Below are 27,171 nucleotides of genomic sequence, written 5' to 3' on the forward strand. Positions count from 1 at the left end.
CTGCAGCCGGATCCTTACCCCACGGCCCCCCTTTCCACCGTGGGAACTCCTCCACACACTTTATGGTTGTCGTTAACATGTATTATAAAAGCCTTTTGAGACCTGAAAATGGCACATGAGTCATCAGGGAGGAAAGTGCCATTTTCACTGGAGCGTCGTGTTGTCTCCGGAGTTTAAATTCACCTACTTGTCCATTTACTCCCGGGTCCCAGGCTGTTTATTCAGTGTCTTCGTCGTGTCCGGCCCGAAGCTCAGCTTGGTAGGTGGAGGGTGAGCTGGACTCACGCTGAGCTCAGCTTGTGGACGCAGGAGCTCGCGGGTCCTTGGAAGGCAGGCAGCAGACAGGGGGCTTTGCCAGCGGTGCGTCTGCGGAGCGTGCGCCTGGCGGTGAGACCGCGGGGCTCGGGGCAGGAGGGCTTCCCCGTGAGGGATGAGAGGAGGAGACAGGTGAGTTGAAGTCTGAAGGACGCGGCCGGGAAGAGCCAGAGAGAGTTCCAGAAGGAGGGAACAGTATGTGCGGAGGGCAGGCAGTGGGACTGAGCTCCAGGAAACTGAGGGATGGAAGGGAGGCTGGGCCGGAAGGACTGACCAGGAGGTGAGAGCTGGGAGCCACCATACGGTCCCTTCAGATGATGGGAGTGCTGCTGAGTTTCGAGGTGAGACCCTCCACGGCCTCTCATGGCGCTGTCTGCTTGTGGGGGCTGGACCGGAGTGGCTCCAAGTGGGCCCCAGGGGAGGGCAGTCTCTTTGTCCACCAGTGTCACTCAGCTGGGGTTTGGAGCGCCAGCAAGGAGGGCCAGCTGACGTGCACACAGCCACGTCCAGCCTGGAGGAGCGAGGGTTGGCACGGGACCCCTGAGTGGGAGGCAGGTGTCACTGACTCAGGACGCGCTGGAGGAGGGCCCTGATGGGGTGGGGTGAGTGCAGGGTTCTACCGTGGACGTGCCATGTCTGAGATGCCGGTCGGTCCTCCTAGTGAGCGGTGGTGCAGGCCAGTCCAGGGGTGAGTGTGCAGCTGGCAGGGCTGGGACCCGAGCCCCAGGGGCTGGGGGGCTTCCTGGGGGAGATGCACGGCAGTGCAATCCTGTCTGAAGGCAGTCGGTTTGCAGTCAAGTGGAAAGAAACCTAAGGGTCAGAAAGAGGCCTTTTGGAATCGTAAGGTGCCCGAAGGTTTCCAAGGTCATTTGATAAAGCCTTCGGTTTCCCTAGAGGCTTTCAGAGTGAGCCTGTAGATCAGGATTTAGTGAGCCTGCCACGGGGAGATTTTTTTGACAGAAATGTGTTGACATCATTTTATTCTTATTAACTCATCTATTCTTAATAAGGGAAACAGCTTCCACGAAGGATTGTGCTTAAATTCCCCCCCCCCTTTTTTTTATTTCTCACTTTGCAGCTTTCATCTTAGGTGGGAAGAAATAGTTCAGCCTAGATTAATTTGCTCGAAATAACCTGCTGGTTTTCTTGGGCTTCTAGAGTTTTTGCTAACACCCCCAAGTACACTCCTGAGCATCACATAACAGCATAATGTCTTAAAATTTGTTTATGATTAACCTTGATTTAGCAAGAACATAGATCCCATTTCCCAGCTACAAGAATTAATACAAATTTAATTAACCAAAATGGGGCGTTGTGCTCCTGTGAAACTAAACGCTCCAAGGACAGAAACTGGCTTAAGCATGTCCAGGTTTGACTAATATTCAGATAGATGAGAAAGTACCAAGGTTGTGCGATTGTTTCTCGGGACTGTCTCTGCTCTACCGGGAAGTATCTCAGGAAGTCCCCTGCGCATTTGAAGATAATCGCGAGTACGTCTTTTACTTCACAGTGGAGGGTTCGAAACTGGCTTGGGGACAGACCACGGGGAGACTGGCTAGTGCCCTTTCTAACTGTCACACACATTTTGATCTGCATTCGTGGCCAACCGCCGGGTCTTTGGAAGGACTTCATTTCCGTTGACGGTGCATTTTCTTCGAGATCTTTTATATTATGGTAAAATATGTGTAACGTAAAAGTTTCCATTTTAACCACTTTTACGTATACAGTATGCTGTTCTGTGCGGTAAGTACCCTTGCCATCCATCCCTAGAACTCTTCATCTTCCCGAATCAGAACTCTGAGCTGTTAGGTATTAACTCTCCTCTCTTCGCCCCCTCCCCCCAGCTCCTGCAACCACTGTTTCACTTGGTCTCTCCTTTTAGCGACTCCAGGTGCTTCATCCGTTGTTTGCCCTTCTGTGTCTCACTTACTGCACTTCGCAGAATGTTTTCAGGGTTCCTCCGGGTTATAGCATGTGTCAGAATTTCGTTTCTTGTGTCGGCTGAATGATGTCTCCACTTTACCCGTCAGCTGCGTTTGGTTTATCCATTCCTGCATCGGTGGACACCTGGGTTGTTTCCCTCTTTCTCCTAAGGACATCATGGTGCAAATATCTCTTCGAGTTCCTTCTTTCCGTTCTTTGGGTTTTATACCTAGAAGTGGAATGGCTGGACCAGGCGGTCATGCTGTGTTGACGGTTTGCAGAAAGCATCGTAATGTTTTCCCTGAGGTCCATGGTTAAGTGATCTTTGTAAGATGGGATAGAAATGGACTCTAACCAGGCTCATCTTATCTAGCACAAGAGGTGTAGCAACAGCCTGCAGGCTAAATGGAACCCATTGCCCACTTGTGTAGAGTCAACAAGCTAAGGATGGTTTTTACATTTTTAAGTGGCTTAAAAAAATCAAAAGAAGCATGCATGACAGTTGTGTTTCGTTGTGTGTAATTAAAGTTTCCTCGGAATGCAGCCACAGCCCTCGGTTTCCTTGCGCTCCGTTTCGCATCCCAGTAGTGGATTGAGGAGTTGTAGCTCTGCGTGGCTGTGGAGCAAAAAATATTTACTCTCTGGCCCTTTAAGAACAAGTCTGCCAACTGCTCTCTCTCCTGGAACAGGTTAGAATGACAAGGCAGAGGCCTGTTGGCTGCTCTGCCCATAACCACGGGCATTGCCACGGGTCTCAGTGGGTGCAGCAAGCTGTCTCCCTGACTCATCACTGTTCTAAACCTCATTTCTGTCCTTGTTTCGCATATAAGCAACAATCCTTGATGCCGAAGCACCAGCAAGACGATCTTCAGTAGCAGGTGCAGAGGGTAAAACCCCAGCCCGGTGTGAGACTCACCCATTTCAGACGCATTTGCTTTTCTGTTCCCAGTTCCAGAGTTTGCTCCCTGTCCTGTTAAGTCCCGGGCTCTTCCCATTGAATAAGAAGTAAATGTCTATATGATGGGGGAACCAAATTGAGAAAGGTTTCTCCAAATTCACGTTTCTCGTATACTTTTGGGGGGCAGGGTTTGTACCCTCCTAAAAGGCACCGTCTTCTATTTTTCATCCGTGATATTTCCATGTAAATGTCATACTGTGCGGCCTTTTCAGCATTTCTGTGCAAGTGCTCCTCCGTGCACTGCAGGCTGTGTGTGACATGTGTCAAGTCCTGTGCACACACCCGGAAGCCTGACGTTCCCTTGTTAACCATGGCATCGTCAAAATACCGTTTTAGGGTAACATTTTGTTCAGAGGTTAATTTATTGTCAGAAGTATCAGCCCCGGACCTTCCTAACATACACATCCAGCAGGAGCACAGCTACTCTGTGCTTAAGCATTTAACGTATCATTTCCTTTCATTCAAGAAGGGGATCTTAAGGCCTGGGAGAAATCTGAACAAGTTCAAAGGAAATTGGGCCAAGCTTAAACTAGGAAATTCACTGAAGTTCTGGCTTTCCTTTATATTTAGTTTGTTTGTTGAAGGGCCTCTTACACGGCGCATGGAGGTTCCCAGGCTAGGGGTCGAATCCGAGCTACAACTGCCAGCCTACACCCCAGCCACAGCAACACCAGATCTGAGCCTCATCTGTGACCTACACTACAGCTCACGGCAACGCCAGATCCTTTAACCCACTGAGCGAGGCCAGGGATGGAACTCACATCCTCGTGGATACTAGTTGAGTTTGTTACTGCTGGGATGCAAGGGGGCTCCATATATTTAATTTTTATAGGCAATGGGGCATTTGCATTTTCCCCTTTTGAAATTATATTTGCAGGAAGCCCATTATCTATTAGACTGGTAAAGTGGGGTCAATAGAAGAGAAAGATGGGCAGATAAAATCACCCATGAAGCTACTGCTAGTCAGGAATTCTAGCATCTGGAGTTCCCTGATGGTCTAGGGGTTAAGGATTCCGCGCTGTCAGTGCTGTGGCTCAGGTTCAGTCCCTGGCCTGGCAACTTCCACATGCTCTGGCATGTCCCAAAAAATAAAATAAAATAAAAACAGAATTAAAAAAGAATTCTAGCATCTTCACTCCGTCTAAGCAGATATGTTTTCTCACCTGACCCTATTCTTTTTTCTTTCTCAGACACGCTCGCTCACTTAAAGCTTCAGTTGTTTGGAAACCACATAATATGCTTCCATTTACAAAAAACCAGAGATAAATGTGATTATGTTCCAGTTGAAGAAAAAACTTCATTCTCTTACACTTGTACTTGTGTGATGGGTTTAGAGGTTTAGGAAACTTTTCACATTTATTCCTTTGTGGGAGTGACTGGTGAAAATGTTTGTAGATTTATCTTGGCCTTTTTTTTTATATTATTATTATTTTATTTTATTTATTTATTTATTTATTTGTTTATTTATTTATTTATTTATTTTTGCTTTTCTGGGCCACGCCCATAGCATGTGGAAGTTTCCAAACTAGGGGTCCAATCAGAGCTACAGCTGCCAACCTACACTGCAGGTCACCGCAGCGCTGGAGCCCCAACCCACGGAGCAAGGCCAGGGATCAAACCCACATCCCATGGTTACTAGTCGGGTTCGTTTCCACTGTGCCACAATGGGAACTCCTTAACTTTATTTTTTCATGGTGGTAAAATACATGTAAGATTCATCTTGGTTTTTATTGTTTCTTTAAGAATCAAAGTGATTAAGAGAACATGAAGAGCACAGCAGCATTCCGGGGACCAGTGTGCAGCTGCTCCCCTGCTGTGGTTGTTCTAGTCACACTTATCATTTGGTACAAACCCCCAAGTCTGGCGTGAGGTGTATTCGAATATGTGAATTCGTATAAAATAACTCTCGAGCACTGTGCTCGTTTCGTGGCACAGAGAAGTTAGGTTCCTCTGCAGGGGACACACAGCCCTCACGGAGGGATTCCGCGGGTTCGCCGAGGTCCCTCCTGGACCAGCTGCTTCTCAGAGAGGCGGCCAGCTGGCATCACGAGGGAGCCACGGCCCTTTCCGAGCGCTGAGGATCATTTCTGGGAAACTAGGCCTCGCTGGAATCCAGAGACAAGAAAGCCAGCTGAGACCTGGCATAAATTCTGGGGGATCGAGATGGGTAGACCAAACTTAGGCAGGAGTTTGGCTTTCAAGGCAAATAGAAATGGCTAGAAGAACAAAGATTTGTTTATCTTTTATTTTGACGAGTCCCTCAGAAGTGCGTCTAAGGGACGCGGTGAAAGGGCCGTGGGATGTATGGCCAGACAAGCGGGGAACAGCTCCCACCCGCTTGGCGGCGGGCTCCCCGCGTCCGAGAACTCGTGGAGGCTGGTGACCGGTCGGGTGCTGAGGACGGCACGCATGCGGCCTTGAAGCGAGACGTGTGTTTCTCCCTCCCCCCCACGTGCCCACGGAGGCGTCTGTGGTCCCGATCAGGCGAGGGGAGAGTCCTGGGTCTTATGTGACTTCGCCAAGGATTGAACCTACATCCTCATGGATGTCAGTCAGGTTCATGAGTGCTGAGCCGCAACGGGAACTCCAAACCTTGACCATTTTGGTCTCATGTCAGGATTTCTCAGCCTTAGCACGAGTGACATGTGGGGCCCAATAACCCTTGCTCAAGGTGGGAGCGGTGTCTTGTGCACTGTATCACGCTAGCAGCATCCTTGGCCTGTACTCATCACATATGCCAGAGCCCTTCACCCCGTTGGGACCACGAGAAACCTCTCCGGACATTGCCAGGTGACCCTTGGGGGACAAAATTGCCTGCCACTGAGAACCACTTAAAATCTCTCCCATGAACATGTATTGCGTATATACTGTTAATGCCATTAAAAAAAAAAAAAAGTAAAATGAACCAAAGGCGTTGGAATGTCTACACCAGCACCTGCACATGGTTGCTTACGGGAGCTTCTATGCATCGTGGCCAAAACTTGGAAGGAACCGGGTTGTCCTTTTGTAGATGACCAGATAAATAACCTCTTGCATCCAGACAGTGGAAGATTATTCAGCCGTAAAAAGAAATGAGCTCAAGCCAGGAAAAGACATGGTGGAACCTTAAAGGCGCATCACTGAGTGAGAGAAGCCGACCTCAACAGGCTAGTGCTGTGTGATTCCAACTCCTAGGACGTTCTGGAAAAGGCACAGCCGCAGAGACGGCCCAAAGATCTGTGGCTGCCGGAGTGTAAGGAGCAGGGAGGCGTGAGCAGGCAGCGCACAGAGGCGTTCAGGGCCAGTGAGGCTACTCTGGGTGACACGGTGATGGTGGACACATGTCATCGTACATTTGTCAAAACCCGTAGAAGGTACCACCCGTGAACCCCGATGTGAACTGTAGGCTTTGGGGGGTGAGGACATGTCCACGGACGTCCATGGGGGTGGGGCTGTCGGACATCCCTGTGCCTCCCTCTCGAGTTTGTTCTGCACCTAAAGCTCAAAACTCAACCAACTAAAGATCATTTTAAAAAAGGAGAAAAAAAACCCCGAGGCTATGCTTTCCAAACTGCTGCGATGATTCTGTTCCGTTTCATGCTTCCGGGACCCTCGAGAGACGTGGCAGGTTTTCGTGAGATTTCCTGCCCTTGGGTTTTGAAAGCTCCATCTTCATGTGGAGTGGCGTTTGCGTGACTGTCCCGAGGGTTCTCCCTGTGTCTCAGGGAGCAGGACCTTGAGCGGGGGTCCACCCCACACTCCTGCTGCCCCCCCACCCCCTCCCCGTGCCCATTCCCAGTACAAGGCACAGACCTCTGGAGTCAAGCACGTCTGTCAGGTGTTCATGGTCTCAAGTCACCCTGACAATGAGTGGGTCTGCTCTGAGGGAGTAATGAGTTTGTAGTGCACAGCTTAGTAAATGCAGCATGATCTTGCCCCAAGGCGAGGATCAGCAGACTCTTGCACGAAGGCCAGCTCTGCCTGTAGCCTATTTTTGTGGGGAAGGTTTTATTGAAACATATCCATGCCCATCTGTTTTTATGTTGTCTCTGGCTGATTTTGAGCCAAGATAGAGTGAATGCTTAGAACGGACACAGTATGCTGCAAAGTCCAAGGTACCTGCTGTTTTGTCCTTCACAGGAAAAGTGTGCTCACCCCTGCTTTACCGTTCTGGAACTTTCTCCTTGATATGTCTTCCTACTTTTATTTTTAAATTTTTTTTTTATTTTTTTTTTATTTTTATTTTTATTTTTATTTTTATTTTTTGCCTTTTAGGGCTGCACCTGCAGCACATGGAAGTTCCCAGGCTAGGGGTTGAATTGGAACTGCAGCTGCCGGCCTACACCACAGCCACAGCAATGCCAGATTCGAGCTGTGTCTGCGACCTACACCACAGCTCATGGCAACACTGGATCCCTGACCCTCTGAGCAAGGGCAGGGATTAAACCCATATCTTCATGGATCCTAGTCGAGTTTGTTTCCACTGAGCCACAACAGGGACTCCTGTCTCTCTACTCAACTTCAGAAAAGGAGAGCATTTTCATAATTAGTAGAGAGTAGCCTGGGAGGTCTCTGGTGGTGCTTCAGGTTAGGGATCTGGCATTGTGACTCCTGTGGCTCTGGTCACTGCTGTGGTGCAGGTTCAGTCCCTGGTCCGGGAACTTCCACATGCCATAGATGCAGCTTAAAAGAAATAGCCTGACCAGACGAATAATAGAGATCACCAAGTATGTTCCATCTAACGTCTTCTGGCATGTTCTGCACGTTTCTCAGCGTGTAAGGTTTGTACCCTGTATACCAGCGTGTTTATGGAGACACTTGCTCATGTGCTTTTTCATGAAACATGCAAAACACCATCGTTTTCTTTGATTAAAAAAAGAAATGTCCAGGGGTTCCGGTTGTGGCTCAGCGGGTTCCGAACCCAACTGGTATCCATGAGGATGCAGGTTGGACCCCTGGCCTTGCTCAGTGGGTCAAGGAGCCATCGTTGCCACAGGCTGAGGCGTAGATGGAAGATGTGGCTCAGATCCGGCATAGCCGTGGTAGTGGTGTCGGCCGGCAGATGCAGCTCTGCTTCGACCCTGGCCGGGAACTTCCATGTGCCGCGGTGTGGCCCTAAAAAGAACAAGAAGAAAAAAAGAAAAGAAATGCCCACAGCATTCATGATAGGAGCACTTGAGAGAACAGGACGCTTGTACGTGGGATGTTGTTTTAAGAAGGCTCCTCAGGAAGCAGACGCTGAGACCGAGATTGCTGTGGGACGTTAGCCGGGGTTGTAGGTCACCTGTGGGGGTGCGGGGAGCAGGGGGCCTGGGCGTGGAGCGGCTGTGCCTCCTGAGAAAGCCGTCTCGGCCCCATCCCCCGAGTACCACCCCCAGCCAGGCCCTCCAGCTCCCACCTGACTTCATGAGCAGAGGCCACTGCTTCCCCGAATTCTGTTGCTCAGCGCCCTAAGGCGTCATAGGGGAACAGGTGGATGCAGCCTCGCTGCCGCGGTTCTTAAGGAGCCTGCCGGCCTGGGCTCTCCGCCGTCAGCTCCCAGCAGACCAGCATCCCTGCCTGGCTCGTGTTATGTTCACGTATGGATCCCTCGACGGAGGCACCCGATCTCCTTCAAGGGCGGGAGTCGCTCTGTCCTCTTCCCTCTGCAGCATCTTCCCCGGACTCACCAAGCAAGGAAGAGATGGAAGAAATCGCAGAGGAGAATCTAAATCGAACGAAACAAGACAGTGCCTGTCAGTGATGTATAGTAAATATCCTGTCAGTGGTATGCAGTCAATAGACAGAATTCTGTCTCCAGTGTACACACATAACCCATTCATTCAGAGACAGTATGTGCTTAGGCCAAGTGGGTTTGCGGTAGGCTGGGTTTGTTACAGAGTTGCCTGTGGCTTTTTTTTTTTTTTTTTTTTTTTTTGTCTTTTGCCTTTCCAGGGCCACTTCCTGCTGTATATGGAGGCTCCCAGGCCAGGGGTCAAATCAGAGCTGTAGCCACCGGCCTACACCACAGCCACAGCAACACGGGATCCGAGCCGCGTCTGCGACCCACACCACAGCTCACGGCAACGCAGGATCCTCAACCCGCTGAGCAAGGCCAAGGATCGAACCCACAACCTCATGGTTCCTAGTCGGGTGCACCAACCACTGCGCCACCACGGGAACTCCGCCTGTGGCTTTTTGATCGTGCCTCACAGTCTCAGCTTTTTAATCAGAAGGGTTGTACCATCTACCACCGGCTATTTGTTTTCTGTTTGTATCGCGTGCTCTGTTTCTCTCTCCCTCCGTTCCTGCGTGTGTTTGCATAAGCTGAGAGGATTTGTGTGACTTGACTTCACTGTTAGCGTATTAGCAGGTCGTCTTTGTTTTGATGGCGTTGCTCTCCGGGTTACAGTATACGTCTTGTCAGCGGCTACACTGAGTGATACTTCCCACATCCTGTGTAAGAAACGTGCAACTGTGTGTGTCTGTGCTTCGGTACCCGGTTCTTTGTGCTCAGACGTCTTATTTTCATGTGGGTTTCATATGCTACAATGCACGGTTAGTAATTTGGCATTAAGCAGCCATTGATACGGGAAAGAAAATTTAAAACAAGAAGAGGAGGCTTTTATATTCACCCCCTGAAGTTAGCCTTTGTCCCTCACGACTCCTTCGCCTCAGTCCATGGTTCCGTCTGAAATCAGTCTCCCCCCCCAAAGAGCGTCCGTCGGTATTCCTTGCAGTGCAGATCTCCTGCCTGTGCATTCTCTCTGCACTTGTTTGTTTGGAAAAGGCTTTGCTTGGCCCTCCCGTCTGAAAGATGTTTCTGCCTGAGTGTAGAATGCTAGGCTGATACATCCTGTCTTCAGAGTCCTGTTCCGTTGTCTGCTGGCTTAGCATTGTTCTGGACAGGAAGTTGGTGGGATTTGTTATTTTTTTCTTCTGGAGGTAGTTTCTCTGGCTGCTTTGAAGAGTTTGTTTTCTTGCTGATTTTCAGAAAACTGGGTCTTCTTGGGGTTTCCTCTGGTATTTATCCTGCCTGGGGTTTATGTAGCTTCCTGGGTCTATTTTACCTTTTTTAAACCTAGAATTTCCCAAGCAGATTAGATCTTGACACCTTTGCTTTAAATAACACGTGTTGGGAGTTCCCGTCATGGCTCAGTGGTTAACGAACCCTTCTAGCATCCGTGAAGATAAGGGTTCGATCACTGGCCTCGTTCAGTGGGCTGGGGTTGCTGTGGCTCTGGCATAGGCTGGCGGCTACAACTCCAATTTGACCCACAGCCTGGGAACCTCCATATGCTGCAGGTGCAGCCCTAAAAAGACAATCAATCAATCAATAACACATGTTGTCATCTCTAAGAAATACTGTTTTAAGGATGAGCACTAAAAGAAACACAAAATATGGTTTGGAAAACGAAGATGAAAATCAGTGTTTAGGAGTTCCCATTGTGGCTCAGTGGTAACGAACCTGACTAGTATCCATGAGGGCATGGGTTTGATCTCTGGCCTCGCTCAGTGGGTTAAGGATCCAGCATTGCCATGAGCTGTAGTGTAGGTTGCAGATGCCGCTCGGATCCTGCGTTGCTGTGGCTGTGTCGTAGGCTGGCACCTGCAGCTCCGATTCGACCCCTAGCCTGGGAACTTCTGTATGCTGCAGGTGTGGCCTAAAAAAGCGTAAAGAAAAGAAGAGAAAGGAAGGAAGAAGAAACCAGTGTGTATTGTTTTTGCATGATTATAAGTTTATATTGACTACTTGGATCGAAGAGTGTTTGTTGGGTACCCGGGAAAGCTCTGGGGCCTGGCCTTGGTAGTAGGTGGAGCGTGTCGGTGTTTATTAGCTTGGGAATGAGGTCTCAGCAGGAACTGTCTGGGTAATTGCCGGCTTGGTGGACACGCTCCACCAGTAACCATTCTCCCCATCTCGAGTGTAGGTCAGAAATTTTACCAAAATCTTCCTGGCCTTGTGAACGACGCTGATCTATTACATCGATGCCCAGGAAAGTTGATGCACCCCCGAGATTGCTGTCTATCGAGAACAGTGCTGGAATGTTAATTCCAAAAGCGTTCAAACTCACGTCTTTTTTCTATAAGCATTGACAACAAATACTACCATTTAACCATGCAGATGGGTTTTTTTTTTTTTATTTTTATTTTTTAGCATATAGAAGTTCCCTCGCTAGGGGTTAAACTGGAGCCACAGCCACATTAAATCTGCAGCTCACGGCAACGCCGAATCCTTAACCCATTGAGAGAGGCCAGGGATCAAACCCATGTCCTCATGGATACTAGTCAGATCGTAACCTGCTGAGCCACAGTGGGAACTCCGATGCAGACTGTTTTTGAAGGGAATGTTTTAAGAAGATGACACGATAAAAAATGAAGAAATGATGAATGCAGAGTGACCTTTCTCCTCACAGGACCCATTTTCCAAGTTTGATGAGTGGAAAGAGAACAATGGCCTGATTTTAATTCCCTGTGGAGGAAGACTCATCTCGAACTGCCCTACTTCTTGACACTGTTAGAATATTAAAAGTAACATTTTTATAAGTCATTACCATCTTGGCACACGTGCGTCCATTTTCATCAGGTGCTGTCGTCTTTAGCTTTCAAGCTTCCAAAATCTCTAAAGAGGCACACTTTGGTTTTAGACGGCTCTTGGAGAACCTGTAATCTTCCAGCAGCCAAATCTGCCTGTGTTGGAATCTCTAGCAGCGGATGTACTCAAAATCAATCAGAAAGGTGTCTTAAAATTTCCACATATTTTTGAAAAGTCAGAAATGTGGGGAGTTGGGCAAACCGTAGCATATTGCACAGGAAGTATTATCATCCTCTCTCTGGATGCCCAGATGCACAGAGGCTCCAGGGGAGGAAGGTGCTTCACCCAATTTCTGCAGCCTGCAGCTCAGCACCATGAGACAATCAAGACAGTAGAGTGATGACTGAATATACGTGAACCCCGGCAGGACACTGTCAGTGGTGGCGCCTGGACACGTCACTGAGAACGCAGTGTGAGAATCTGGTAGCCAGCTTTCTTCCCTGATTGACTAAAAGGATGACATGACTTATCGCCCTTAGAGGCAGGTGGATAACAGATGTAATTATGTATAAATTACTTTTATTGGGTTTTTTCCTTTCCATTATAGTTTATTACCAGGTATGGAATATAGTTCCCTGTATGCTATATAGAGAGTAGGACCTTGCTTATGCTCATGTGTATATGTATATGTATATATAAACTGAATCACTTTGCTATAAAGCAGCGATTAACACAACATTGAAATCTACTATACTTCAAATAAATTAAAAAAAATTAAAAAGATATGGTGTTTGTATGTATATAACACAAATATATATATTAATATATTAATATTCTAACTGTCAAGAAGTAAGGCATTTATATATATATATACACACACACACACACACACATATGCATATATCTTTTTTCTATTGCTGTTTATAGAGGGTATTGAATGTAGTTCCTTGTGCTCCATAGCAGGACCTTGTTGTTTATCCATTCGATATAAGAGTTTGCATCCGCTAATCCCGAACTCCCTCTTCCTTGGCAAACACAAGTCTGTTCTCTGTGTCTGTTCTGTAGATAAGTTCATTTGTGTACCGTTTTAATAAGTGGAATCACATGGTGTTTGCCTTGCTCTTTCTGCCTTTCTTCACTAGTATTGATAAACTCTAGGTCCATCTGTGTTTGTGCAGATGGCATGAGTTCCTTCATTTAGGGCTGAGTAGCGTCCCGTTGTATGTAAGTGCCACATCTCTTTATCCATTCCTATGTTGCTGGACATTTAGGTGGCTTCCATAGCTCGGCTGTTGTGAATAGTGCTGCTGTGAACATTGGGGTGCATGTATCTTTTCCAATTACAATTGTTTTTTTTTTTTCCTCTGAATGTGTGCCCAAGAGTGGGATTGCTGGATCATATGGCAACTCTATTTTTAATTTTCTTTTTTTTTGGTTTTTTGCCTTTTCTACGGCCACTCCCGCAGCATATGGAGATTCCCAGGCTGGGGGTCCAGTCGGAGCTGTAGCCACCGGCCTACGCCAGAGCCACAGCAATGCTGGATCCAAGCCACGTCTGGGACCTACACCACAGCTCACGGCAACACCAGATGGTTAACCCACTGAGCAAGGCCGGGGATCGGACCCGCAACCTCATGGTTCCTATTCGGATTCGTTAACCATTGCGCCACGACGGAAACTCCTGTTTTTAATTTTTAAAGGAACCTCCATACTGTTCTCCTTAACAGCAGTGCCAGTTGACATTCCTATTGACAGCATAGGAGGGTTCTCTTTTCTCCACACCCTCTCCAGCAGTTACTGTTTGTATAACTTTTAATGATGACCCTTCTGACTGGTGTGTGGTGGTAACCTCAGTGGAGTTTTGATTTGCATTTCTCTAATAACGAGAGGTGTTGAATCAAGTTTTCATGCGCTTATTGGCCATTTGTATGTCTTCTTTGGAAAAACGTCTTTTTAGAGCTTCTGCCCAGTGTTTAAGTGTTATTTGGTTTTTTGTTATTGAGTTGTATGAATTGTTTGTATAATTTAGAAATTAATTCCTTGTTGGGAGCATCATTTGCAAATGTTTTCTCCCATTCCATAGGTTGTCTTTTTGTTTTGTTTATGGTTTCTTTTGCTGTGCAAAAGCTTTCGATTAGGTCCCATTTATGTATTTTTGTATCGATAGCTATTGTCTTGGGAGACTGACCTAAGAAAACATTGGTCTGGTTGACGTCAGAGAATGTTTTGCCTGTGTTCTCCTCTAGGAGTTTTATGACGTCATGTCTTATATTTACAAGTCTTTACGCCGTTTTGAGTTGATTTTTGTGTATGGCGTGAGGGCGTGATTGATTGATTTGCATGCAGCTGTCCACCTTTCCCAACAAATACCATTTGCTGAGCATACCGTCTTTTCCCGTGATATGTTCTTGCCTCCTTTGTCGAAGGTTAATTGCCCATAGGTATGTGGATTTATTTCCGGGCACTCTGTTCTGTTCTGTTGATTACCTTTGTCTATTTTTGTGCCAATACCATGTTGTTTTGATTACTGTAGCTTTGTAGTGTTGTCTGCGGTCTGGGAGGTTTTATGCCTCCAGTTTCATTCTCCTTCCCTAGGATTGCTTTAGCAATTCTGAGTCTTTTATGGTTCCATATCAATTTTAGGATTATTCATTCTAGTTCTATGAAAAATGTCATAGATAATGTCATAGGAACGTCATTAAATCTGTAGGTTATTTTGTGCAGTCTGGCCATTTTACCAATATTAATTATTCCAGGACAGGAGAGAGCAGGGGATATCTTTCCATTTCTTTAAATCATCTTCAATTTGTCATGAATGGGTGTTGAATTTTATCGAATGCTATTTCTGCTTTTATTGAAATGATCATGTGATTTTTGTCTTTTGTTAATGTGGAGTATTTATTACATTGATTTGCATGTATGGAAACATACTTGTGAACTTGGGATGAATCCCACTTGGCTCTCATGTATGATCTTTATGCATTGTTGGATTAGATTTGCTAAAATTTTTTCGAGAATTTTCGCATTTATATTCATCAAAGATATTGGCCTGTAATTTCCTTTTTGGTTGGTGTCTTTGGTTTTGGTATCAGGGTAAAAGTGGTTTCTAGAATGACTTTGGGAGCGTTCCCTCCTCTTCAGTCTTTTGGAAGAGTTTGAAAAGGATTGGTATAATTCTTTGTCTGATATAATTTCCCAGTGAAGCCATCTGGTCCTGGAGTTTTGTTTGCAGGGAGTTGTGTTTTTTTTTTTTTTTTTTTAATGGATTCTGTTCTACTTCTAGTGATCAATCTGTTCAAATCATCTATTTCTTCTTGATTCAGTTTTGGTGGGCTGTATGTTTCTAGAAATGAGTCCATTTTATTAGATTGTCCAGTTTGTTGGTATATAATTGTTCATAGTGTTCTTTTTTTTTTTTTTTTTTTTTTTTTTTTTTTGTCTTTTTAGGGCCGCACCCATGGCATATGGGTGTTCCCAGGCTAGGGGTCCAATCGGAGCTACAGCTGCCAGCCTATGCCACAGCCACAGCAACGTGGGATCCAAACCACGTCTGTGACCTACACCACAGCTCACGGCAACACTGGATCCTTAACCCACTGAGCAAGGCCAGAGATTAAACCCCCAACCTCGTGGTTACTAGTCGGGTTCGTTAACCACTGCGCCACGACAGGAACTCCCCATAGTGTTCTTTTATGGTGAGGCTGGCCAGAGGTTTGCAGATTTTACTTACCCTTTCAAATAAACAGCTCTTGGTTTTATTGTGTTTTTCATCTGTTTCTTTCTTTCTTTTCTTTCTTTCTTTCTTTCTTTCTTTCTTTCTTTCTTTCTTTCATTCAGCCACACCTTAGCATATGGAGTTCCCAGGCCAGAGATCAGATGCAAGATGTAGTTGCAACCTAAGCCTCAGCTGCAGCAACACCAGATCTTTAACCCACTGTGCCAGGCTGGGGATCGAACCTATGTCCCAGCACTCCCAAGATGCTGCCAATCCCATTGCACCACAGCAAGAACTTTCTCTCTCTCTCTTTTTTCCTTTTCTTTTTTGGCTACCATTCAGCATATGGAGCTCCTGGGCCAGGGATCAGATCCGAGCCACAGCTGCAACCTTCGCCAAAGCCACAGCAACACTGAATCCTTTAACCCACTGGTTGCCTATCCTTTAACCCACTGCGCCAGGCCAAGGATTGAACCTGTGTTGTGGGGCTGCAGAGTTGCTGCCGATCCCATCACGCCACAGCAGGAACTCCTATTGTGTTTTAATCTCTGTTTTATGTAATTCCTCTCTAATCTTTATCATTTCTTTCTTCTGACGACTTTAGGTTTTGTTTAATCCTCGTTTGAGATGTTTCTCGTTTTTTGAGGAAGGCCTGTATCGCTGGGAACATCCTTCTAAGGACTCCTTTTGCAGCATCCCGTAGATTTTGTATGTTTATGTTTCATTGTCATTTGTCTCAAGTTTTTTCTAAATTTCCTCTTTGATTTCATCACTGACCCATTGGTTTTTTAGTAGCATATTGTTTAGTCTTCATGTAATCAATTTTTTTTTCTCATTTCTCTTTCTGTGGTTGATTTCTGGTTTCATGCTCTTTCGGTTCGAAAAGGTACTTGAAATAATTTCTATCCTCTTAAATTTGTTGAGGCTTGTTTTGTACCCTCCTGTGAGGTCTAGCCTAGTGAATGTTCCATGAGAATGGGTATTCTGGGTTTTTTTCAATATAATATCCTGAAAATATCAATTACATCTGTTCTATTGTGTTATTTACGTATCTATTGCCTTTTTGAGTTTCTGTCTGGAAGATCTATCCACTGAGGTCAATGGGGTTTAGAGCCTCCTACTATTATTGTATTCCTGTATATTTCTCCCTTTATGTCTGTTAATGTTTGTTTTATGTATTTAGGTGCTCCTTTTTATTTTATTTTTTAATAACTTTAAGCTAGGGTTACCCATCCTATTGAAGGTAGAATATGGGATCACAGAACCACTTTTCATGTGGGGATACTAAGCACATGCTAACAATCTGGAAAACATCCTTCTGAAGAACGTGTTTTGGCAGATTTCTCTCCGACTTTGAAACCTGCCTTTGCTTGGCTTCCAAGTTCCTGTGGTTCTAGGCTTTTCTGCCAGCAGCCCTGCACGTCACTGTCCCCATTCTATAAGCTGATGATGCAGAGGCACTTACTCCAGGTATCTCCCCCCCCCCCCCCCCCGTCCTTCACAGTGTGTTAGATTTTGAGGGTCAGAGGTGCAGGGGTGACTCGGCAGGATGGTGGTCTGACTGGGCCTGGGTGACCCAGTGCTTCGGTGGCTCCCACATGGCTGGCACGTGATGCTGGCTGCTGGCGGTGGGCCTCAGTTCTGATCCATACTGGCCTCTCCACGGGCATTTAAAGGAGCTTAATTGTACGCATGTGATTCTGTTTTATCAGGAGGTCGAATCATTCTGTATATAGTTAGGCATCTCATTTATGATCAATAAAAATGTAGGTTTATCCTTTGGACTTTAGTGAGCAAAATCAGGCAGAAGTCACCAAGAGTTTACCTAAGGATTCCAAAAGCTGTTCTGGCCAAATCAAGTTTCTTTGCATTATTGACCCGTGAGGGCTGATCAGTCTTTCACGAAGGGAAGCCGTCCTTCCCACTAGGTGCCGGGAGCTCCCCTCTTCCAGTTGCGACAATTGAAACTGTCCCTACACATGACCTAACATCCTAAGGTCCCCGGAGGTGGAGGGCACAGTTACGCCTGATTGAAAACCACAGTGTTAAAATGTGGGCACACCGTGACAGGCCCATGCTTTTCTTAGGTGTCGTGTACGTGGGTCCGTATCAGACAACAGTGTGAGAAGGTACCTGGACAAGCAGAGTCAACTCAAGTGGTCATGCTGACCCACGCACAACCCAAAGCTTGGGCTACACTACCTCGGGGGCGGGGGAGGGTGTTGGAGTGACAGCCAGAGCTGCAGGCGGAACAAAACCAATCCAGCGCCTCTGGTTGCCCTGACAGACGTGGCAAAGCTTCTGCGTGGAAGGTTAATGAGGTTTGCTCCAAGGAGAGCAGCAGCGTACCCCTGCCATGTTCCTCAAAACAGCAAAACGAAGTAGGCAGTTCCCCTCCTGGGTCCATACCCCAGGGCTGGAAAACGGGGGCTCGGACCCCTCCCTGGACACCAGTGCTCCTGGCAGCACTAGGCGCAGTAGCCAGAAGGTGGGCACACACAAGCCAAACGCCCATTGCCTGTGAAGGGAAAGATAAAATGTAGTCCTTGCCTCCCGTAGAATAGTATTCAGCCACGCAAAGGAGTGAAGTGCTGATACCTGCTCCATTGTGGCTGAACCTTGAAAGCTTTATGCTGACTCACAGAAGCTAGACCCCAAACGTACCGTGTGATTCCATTATTATGAAGCGTCCAGAACAGGCAGAGCCATACAGACACCAAGTGGGCTGGGGAGGGGGAGAGGGAATGAGGCGTGACGGCTCGACGGGCACAGGTGTTCCTGTGGGGTGATGGAAATGTTTGCAGACTTGCGAACGATGGGCTGCACAACTCTGCAAAGTCCCGAGGAAGGACTAAGCTAGTGATTGTCTGCCCCATCCCATGCCGAGAGCTGACGGCAGCCAGAAAATCAGCATCCTTTTTATATTTATTGTGACCTTTGAGAGTAAAGAATATATTGGTCACTTAGGATGGAGCAGGATAATGTGAGAAAAAAGAATGTATACATGTATGTGTCACTGGGTCACCATGCGGTACAGTGGAAAATCGACAGAACACTGTAAACCAGCTGTAATGGAAAAAAATAAAAATCATTAGATATAAAAATAAATAACTTTTTTTAAAAAGACCATATTGCCTTTGTTAAAATCATTTGCCTTAGACACAAGCATTTTGCAATGACGTAAATTTTTGCCAGCACTGTTCACTGCAGTGTGGTTCTATGGGGTGTTAATAATGGGAAAATCAGTCATGCCCAGGAATTGGAAGGTTCAGAGTTCTCATTTTAGTTTCTTATTTTGAGCCGTAAACGAATGAGTTTTGACATGTTGCGTAACCAGCATGTTATTAACCAGAGTCATATCTCACCCTTTTCGGTGTTTATAACACACAGATGATGTTAATTACACTTATTGAGTTTAACAACTTGTATTGAGGGTAACCTTCAATTTGTGAGTTACCATCTGTTTTGGACCAAAGAGTAGGAATTTGGTACTGAAGCTTTTTTTCTGAACAGCTTGTAATAAGAGCTGTTTATGTATTAATTACCTAATTGAACGATAATGGATTTTAATGTTTTGCTTTTCAGGCAATTTGGGGCTTATTGTGGTGACATCTGTTCATATTTTGATGCCTTATGGTATTTAGCAGGCCCATCATAGGGCTATTTTGGGTTTACAGCCTATTACTGAAAATAGTAACTTGCTTTCTGCTTCAGGTACTGGAAAGGAGTATTGTCTTCTTTTGTCTCCGCTACAGATTTTTTTTCGCCATGAAAATTTTTTTTTTTTTTGGTCTTTTTTTTTTTTTTTTTTCCTAGTACCACACCCTCAGCACATGGAGGTTCCCAGGCTGGGGGTCTAATCGGAGCTGTAGCTGCCGGCCTACACCACAGCCACAGCAACGCAGGATCTGAGCCCTGTCTGCGACCTACACCACAGCTCACTGCAATGCTGGATCCTTAACCCACTGAGCGAGGCCAGGGATCGAACCCACAACCTCATGGTTCCTAGTCGGATTCGTTAACCACTGAGCCACGACGGGAACTCCGAAATATGTTTTATTTTACAAGCAAAGTCAGTATTCCTTCGTGCCTGCTTCACTGCGATGCCCTTTAATTTCTATTCAAAGAGCTATGGAGGAATGTTGTTTAAATCTCATTAATTTCCTTCAGTGGTCGTTTTTTTCTTTAATTGTCCTGGCTACAACTTTTATCTTATTACGTCCTTGTGATTTTTTTTTTTTTAAGATACTGTAATGAAACTTAGGGTCCATGAACCTACCTATAGAATCCTTTTAATCGCTTTCTTTGAACAGTGTAACTATAAACATGACTCCATGGGAATAATTTACTTGCATCTCTTTGGAACATTTCAAGAGGTGCTGTATAAATTCACTAATAAGAAACATCTATTCATTCATAGTCTCGCTTGTGGATTTGAATTATATTAAACCTGATGTGATACCTTTTTATTATCACTTAAGACTGTTGAACAAGAATTTAGAGGAAATAACAGGCATTGAATGTCCTGCGTACTGGAGTTGGTGGATAATTTAAACCCTGTGGGAGGCTGGATTCACTCATAACCAAAGCCATTTTATGAGGAAGAAGGTAAATATGGGTCGGTGAACGCTGGTTGACTGCTTAGTATTGATACCGAGTGGAAAAGCAAAACAAGTTTTTGACATGCCAGGGTTATTTTATGAGCTAGAACCCTGGCTTCTTTAGACATCCATGCAAATGCAGCTCCTGGGAAATGGAAACGTGGAGAAAAAATAACGGAAAACTTGAGAACTATTAATCAGTGCGCTCTTCTGCTTTATTTTCGGGAATCTGGGGCAGGGTGGAGGGGGGATTCTACTGTTTCGGTGTTTCTATGGGCGGGCGTAAGGGTGGATAGCTGCACACAAACACGCGTGCAAGGATTATTGCAAACCATGCCCAAGCCATGTCAGTGAAGTTTCTCTGAAGCTCCTTTTCTTCTCTTAAAGGTGGATACAGTTTAACATATTGGTTGCACATGATACAATCCCTACAACAAAGGTATTTCAGCTGGGCATTAAGTACCGAGAAATGAATGATAGCAGGGACGCTCTCTGAGCTAAAATCAGTTTTATTTATTTCGAGACTCTTTCCTTGCAGAATTTCTACCTGTGCCCGTAATACTGACTGGTTATTTTCATGTCTCCTTTTTCATGTTGCACATAGAACTGCCTCATCTGTGTTACATTTTAAGACCGAGATACTGAAACAACAGACTGTGTCAAGTTTGAGTTGGGGGGTGAGAAAGAGAAACAAGGAGTAGGTCCTGCTAAAGGTGAATAAGTCCCAAAGAATTTCAAGGTGTTTTTCTTTCCTCAGATCTCTCTGTTTCTCACCAGGCAGGTCCCGGCAGACGCTTGGCGGTTTGTACGTTCGGAGGCTGGGGAGCCCCCTGGTTCAGAGGTCCACACATGAAGTCACCCTGAAGGTAAACAGCCGCCCTCGATCTTGGTCTTTGACCTGAAATCTCTTTGAGAAGCAGGACTCCGTTTTGTGGAAACGGAGTAACACCTTTTGTTTAAAAATGATGCTTTGGAGAGGAAGCTGAGACCTTTCTCCCGGCTGAAGCGGCAGGTGGTAGGACATAGAGCATCATTAAGGCATCCCGGGTGGTTTAGTCGATTCTGTATGACGAACTGGCCTTTTATTGCCTCCTAAGAATTGGGGATACAGAACCAGCTATTAGAGACGTTTCTGGGTCTCACCAGGAGCAGAGGACACCTTCTAAAAATTAGTCTCTTTTGTTAACATTGTGAATTAAAATTAAGCTGCACAATTAATTATAATTGCGCGCATGAGTCTAGATCTATTTGGTTGCTGTATCTCAGTTCTGTGCTTTATTAGCTTCTTAATATGATTTGCATCTGTCTGCAAATTGATGTGCTACTTAACCTTGAAACTTATTAGAAGAACATGTAGCTTTCTATTTATAGATCTAATGAGGTGATAAGATATCCAGAAGAGCAAACCAAATTGCAGACGCACAGGTATAAAGAATTGAAGCCCACCCCCGCCCCCAAGAAAAAAAAGAAAAGAAAATCAATTTTCAAATAGGGCTGATTATAGTACCTACCACAGTGAGTTGTAAGAATTGTATAATAAATTAAAGTGCTCAGCAAATACCTGTCATGAAGTAAACAACGAATAAATGCTACCTTTTTGCATTACAAGAAAATGACACCAGGAGTTCTCTTGTGGTGCAGTGGGTTCAGGATCTGGTGTTGTCACTGCAAAGGCTTCCGTCGCTGCTGTGGCACGGGTTTGATCCCTGGCCCAGGAACTTCCATCTGCCCGGGGGCGGCTTAAAAAAAAAAAGGAAAGACAGTGCCGCTGTAGGATTCTTAGTGGGAACCCTATACATGTAGATTATACACCTAAAAAATGAAGTTCAGGAAATTGGCACCACATTGTAAGTCAACTGTTCTTTCATTTAAAATGTGAAAAAGAAAAAAAAGAAGTTCAGTAACTTTGTGGGGAAAAAAAAGGGGTGGACGCCCATCCTAAACCAAAGCTGCTGGTTCCCCTTCCCATCCCCCACCAAAAAAAAGTGCTATTGTCTTTTGGTAGATGAGATTTGGGATTTCATTGTGTCATTTATTTTTCGTGCTTTCTGGTTCTTTGTTTAATTTTTTATTTAAAAAAAAAATCCTAGGGCTTTTTAAAGTTTTAAAAACACGAAGCGGGAAATTTGGGGAAGACTTTTGCTGTCTTGTTTGAAGAGAACCCATCCAAGCTAAAATGGTAGACCTAAACTTAACCAAAGTAAGGCTCTTAGTGAATCTTTTTTGTTTAAGACCCAATGTATAACAAAGTAAATGGGTACGATGGACCCTAGAAGAACCTGGGTTTGAACTGCGCAGGGCCGTTAAATATGCTTCTGTCCCGCACGGTCCGTGGTTGAGTCCACAGATGAGGAACCACAGACACGGAGCCCCCCCAGCCCCCCGTCAAAACCAGGAAGTGCATTTCAACAACCGTGCACGGAGTCAGACCCCCAACCACCACGTTCAAGGGTCAACTGTATTAGAATTTCAGTATTGTGCTTAAATATTTGAGAAGTGTAAGCTTTTTTAAAATTAATATATATGCAATTAATTATAGCCATTTATTTTAAAAATTATGTTTATTAAAAATCTATAAATCGGGGGCAGGGGGGTTGTGCCTGTGGCATGTGGAATTTCCCAGGCCAGGGATCAAACCCCAGCCACAGCAGTGACAATGCTGAATCCTGAACTGCTAGGCCACCAGGGAATGCCCTGAAATTTTAGTATCGAAATGTATTTATTGTCACAATTTATTTAAACATCTTATTTTAATAAAATTTTACATTTTATGTAACATTTAAAAATTTAAGGAAAAGTTTTTCAATGACAGTTGATAGAATTTTAATAATAAAATGTATGTATTCCAAAATTTATAAAATTAAAAAATGTGTTCAGTTTGTGGCTGGTTTTAACGCGGCATCATGTTTTCAAGATTTGTCCATGCTGTAGCGGGAATTTTTTTTGTGGCCCGGTACTATCCCGTCCCTTGGCTCTGCCACATCTTGTCCCCTCAGCCCTCAGTGGACGGCATTTGTGTGGCAGGTGGCTTTCCGTCATCATGAGTAAGCAGCCGTGAACATTCCTGTGCAAGGCGTGTGTGGCACACACGTCTTCGTTTCTCTTGGGCGTGTACCTGAGAGTAGAATGGCCAGGTTGCGTGGTCACGGTGTAACATTTGAAAGAACCCTCTGACTTTGCCAGAGCGGCTCCGTGGTGAGTCAGTATTTTTTGCAGGGCGCGCCAACCGTGTTTGAAGTGTCAGGGGGAGGAGGAGAGGAGAGGTCCCTTGCTTGTCGGTGTTTTGACTGAGTGTGAGGTCAGAACAAAGGGCACATAAGCTGCTTGACCTGAGCACCCGCGACGTCCTTCTGTGTGGGAGGCACCAGTGCTGAGCTTCATACGTGGCGGTGGAAGTGTTTGCAGCCTTTAATAAGAGGCTGTGTGGTCTATACATGCCGTGCTCCCTTGGAACCGTGCTGGAGTCCCCCAGTCTGCTGCTTCTCCTACACGTTGCCCGCAGCGCATCCCCAAGCTTGGGAGTCACCTCGAAGTCATGCCTGTTCTCTGCGTTGGGCGCTGTGCGTCAGAAAGTGAGGGCTGATACCTGTCTCCAGGAGACGCCCCTAGTTTCAGCAGGTACCCCCTTCAAAAGCCATTCACAGCAGACCGCAGCTGTGGTGTTTTCTTGGCTCTTCCTTTCCTTTTTATTTGTTTATTTATTTACTTATTCATTTATTTTACTTTCTAGGGCCAAAGCCCCAGGCATATGGAAATTCTCAGGCTAGGGATCCAATCAGAGCTACCGCTGCCAGGCTACAGCCACAGCCACAACCACGCCAGATCCTACACCACAGCTCACCGCAACACCGGATCTTTAACCCACGGAGTGAGGCCAGGGGTGGAACCTGCGTCTTCATGGATAGTAGTTGGGTTCATCACCGCTAAGTCAACAGCGGGCACTCCAGCTCTTCTTTTTTTTTTTTTTTTTTTTTTTTTTTTAAGCTATTTCTTGGGCCGCTCCCACGGCATATGGAGGTTCCCAGGCTAGGGGTCGAATCGGAGCTGTAGCCACTGGCCTACGCCAGAGCCACAGCACCGCGGGATCTGAGCCGGGTCTGCAACCCACACCACAGCTCACGGCAACGCCGGATTGTTAACCCACCAAGCAAGGGCAGGAATCGAACCCGCAACCTCATGGTTCCTAGTCGGATTCGTTAACCACTGCGCCACGACGGGAACTCCCCCAGCTCTTCTTTTTAAAGTGGTTGGTATGTTGGCTGGCACCCCCCTCAAGTTACCCGGCGGGGAAGTGACCAGGCCGTCGTCGTCGTCTCCTGTAGAAAGGGGAGATCTTCAGGAGAGCAAGGTCGGCAGACGTCTTCTGTCAGGGGCTGGAGAGGAGCGCGCTGAGGCTTTGCGGGCGCTGGTTTCTGCTGCCCAGCTCTGCCCTGTGCCCCTAGAGCCGCTCCCTCCTGGTCCGCAGATGAATGACCGTGGCTGGGTGCCCACATGACTGTGTTGATGCGCACAGGAATTTCAATGTCCAACCAATTTCACGGGTGGCCAAATACGATCGTTTTGATTTTCTTTTCAATCATTTAAAAAATGTCGAAGCCGTTGACAGCACGCAGGTGTTTCGGAGGCAGCGCAGGTGGGAGTCGCGCCCACTTTGACCTGGAGAAACGCACCTGTTGTATTTCTCCCCCGGGTACCCGCGGGCTCTGAGTCGAAGTGCATCTGCGGGCAGCTCAGCAGGTCCGCCGCATGCTCGGGTCGGGATCCGCGTCGTGGCTGCTTGGCGAAGGCGCTGCTGGTGTTCAGGGAGTTGAAGCTTTGGGGAGTGTGCGGGCTGTCCTGCCATGCGAGGGGTGGCTCTGGACTCTGTAACGGCCCTCACCCAGGAGGTCTCCCTCCCAGGCAGTGTCCCGCCCCTCCCCAGGGGACATTGGTCATGCCTGGAGACACTCGGCAGGGAGAGGCGTGCTCCGGCCTCTCGTGGCGGGGGTGGGGTGGGGGCAGGGGTACCAGGGCTGTTGCTCGACATTCTATGTGCCCAGGGCAGCCTGTTGGCGGAGATTTCCGTGGTCCCAAATGCCCAGAGCACCGAGGCTGACGAATCCTACTCACTGCTACTGTCAGTATTTTATTTTGGAGTTTGATGTTACCAGTCTGAGACTGTGGAAACGTAAGCTGCAGAGCACTCGATTGCAAAACTGAGTTCTACATTTACGGATATAAACACGAGGCTCATTGGACCTCACTGGATAGTTGGGTTCGCGGTGTTTTTAAGTATTTTTCTTTTCAAAAGCTTTGGGGGGGGGAGTCCCCATTGTGTGCAGCAGAAACCAATCCGACTGGTATCCACAAGGACACAGGTTCGATCCCTGGCCTCGCTCAGTGGGTAGGGAATCTGGCGTTGCCGTGCGCTGTGGTGTAAGTTGCAGACATGGCTCGGATCCCACATTGCTGTGGCTGTGGCGCAGGCCACCAGCTATAGCCCCAATTGAACCCCTTGCCTGGGAACCTCCATGTGCCACGGTCCTAAAAAAAGCAAAAAATAAATATTAAAAAAAGCTTTTTTGTTGTTACTCATTTACATTCAGGGACCAAAATATGCTTTAACGCCAAGGTCTTTTGAGATGCCGGCTGCCTCAAAGGGCACGGCCTCACCCACCTTTATATGGACAGAAAAAGCCACAGGGTTTATTTTTCAAAACTCTGGAGGCCACATTCTATGAGTAGATACCTCTCTTCTGACGCCACTCACCGCAGAAAAGGAAATGGTCAAGGCCAAAATAAATCCCACGTCTGTGGGTGAAAAATCGCAGTGTCTCAGACGTTTCATAACCAGCCTGTGTGTATTCCTGAAATTTGTTTGAGGGCCTAATGCACATGCTGGAGAATCTGATCCCAGCCTCTCAGGCTTAGAGACACTTAACATCTGTAAGGTAGTTTACGAACTAGTCGGAAGCATTAGCTTACAGACCAAAGTCGTTATGAAAACGGGGCGAACTGCTGTTAGGTGGGAGCCGTAGCTGTCAGTGTCTCCCGAGGCACTTGGCGTTGACATCATGGTAGGTGAACTTGAATGTCACTGTGGAGAGAGGAGACTATAAAAAGAACACCGTGAACTTAGTCTTTGCACACCGTCTGGCTCGTGATGCGGACTTTCTGAGCCGTGCTTTGCTGTTCCCAGGTGGAAGGGTTTCAGGAAGGCTTCCTTCTGGGTCCTCCTCCCGATCAGGCACCGAGGTGTGGGATGGGTGCCTTTTGCAGCTCGGAGGGTCTGAGAGAGGACCCGGGGGCTGCTTGGGAGGGGCACAGACAGTCCTGGAGGTCACTCCAGGCGAGGACGCCTTTCCTGTCACGTCAGCATCCTTCATGGCTGTGCACACAGGGTTTGGATGGCAGCCCCGGCCAGCCATTCATTAACCCAGAAGGGCAGCCAGGCACAGAAAGGACCCTTTCTGAATGAGCCCCCCCAGCGGGGGGGGGGGGGACGGGGACTGTTTTTGATTCTGTGAAGAGCAGCATTCTTTTTCTAACCCAAGAAGAGCCCCCTCCTGTCTGCTCTCCCAACCCTGCAGCTTTATTTCCTGAGCTGAGTTGTTCTCACACTGGTGAATTCTGAAGACACTGCCAGATTTTAATTACATTTTAATGAATATGAAAGCGCGTCATGTTCACAGGAGAAAATTTGGAAAATACAGAAAGAGACACACTCACACACAGAGAGAAGTCCAGCGTGATCCCAGCCCTGGAGAAACAAGTGTGAGAATATTTTAGAGGGTGTCTTTCATTTGTGTGTGTGTGCATAAAAAAGAAAATTTAGCAACATGTGCATTGCATCTTGAAACCTACTTTTTTTCTACATAGCACTGTGTCATGGCCATTTTCCCCTGTTAGGAAAATTCTTTTGAGGACTTCACTTTATCACACTACTTTATTCCCATATTCAAAGGGCATCGCCACTGCTAGGCATGTGAACTCAGGTAGCAAAATTATAGTTCTTGGATTCTATCATTTTGACTCCAAAGTAAATAAATACAACTGTAAAGTTCGTGAGAAAAAAAAAATTAACTTTGGAGGGAATATTTTTCTTCCTGTAGGATAATAGTCACTTCGTTGGTACATGAAGATAAGTCCGTAGGAAAAAAACACAAAATTAAACCACCGGTAATGT

The 27,171-nt window shown here is 46.5% G+C and overlaps 1 protein-coding gene across 8 annotated transcripts in view; it reads left to right on the forward strand.

Annotated features, from left to right (window-relative positions):
* TBL1X (transducin beta like 1X-linked) overlaps positions 1 to 27,171 on the forward strand; it is a 244,520-nt gene that overhangs the window by 144,968 nt on the left and 72,381 nt on the right. For 6 of the 8 annotated variants that reach the window (XR_002340726.1, XR_002340725.1, XR_002340728.1 and 3 more), the window contains exon 3: positions 20,784 to 20,872. The exons of the other annotated variants lie outside the window; for them this stretch is intronic. The gene's annotated coding sequence lies outside the window, so the exon portion shown is untranslated. The remainder of the gene's footprint in view (positions 1 to 20,783; positions 20,873 to 27,171) is intronic. 8 annotated transcript variants of the gene reach the window in all.

Source organism: Sus scrofa, chromosome X (genome assembly GCF_000003025.6).
Source record: "Sus scrofa isolate TJ Tabasco breed Duroc chromosome X, Sscrofa11.1, whole genome shotgun sequence".
NCBI classification, from domain to species: domain Eukaryota; kingdom Metazoa; phylum Chordata; class Mammalia; order Artiodactyla; family Suidae; genus Sus; species Sus scrofa.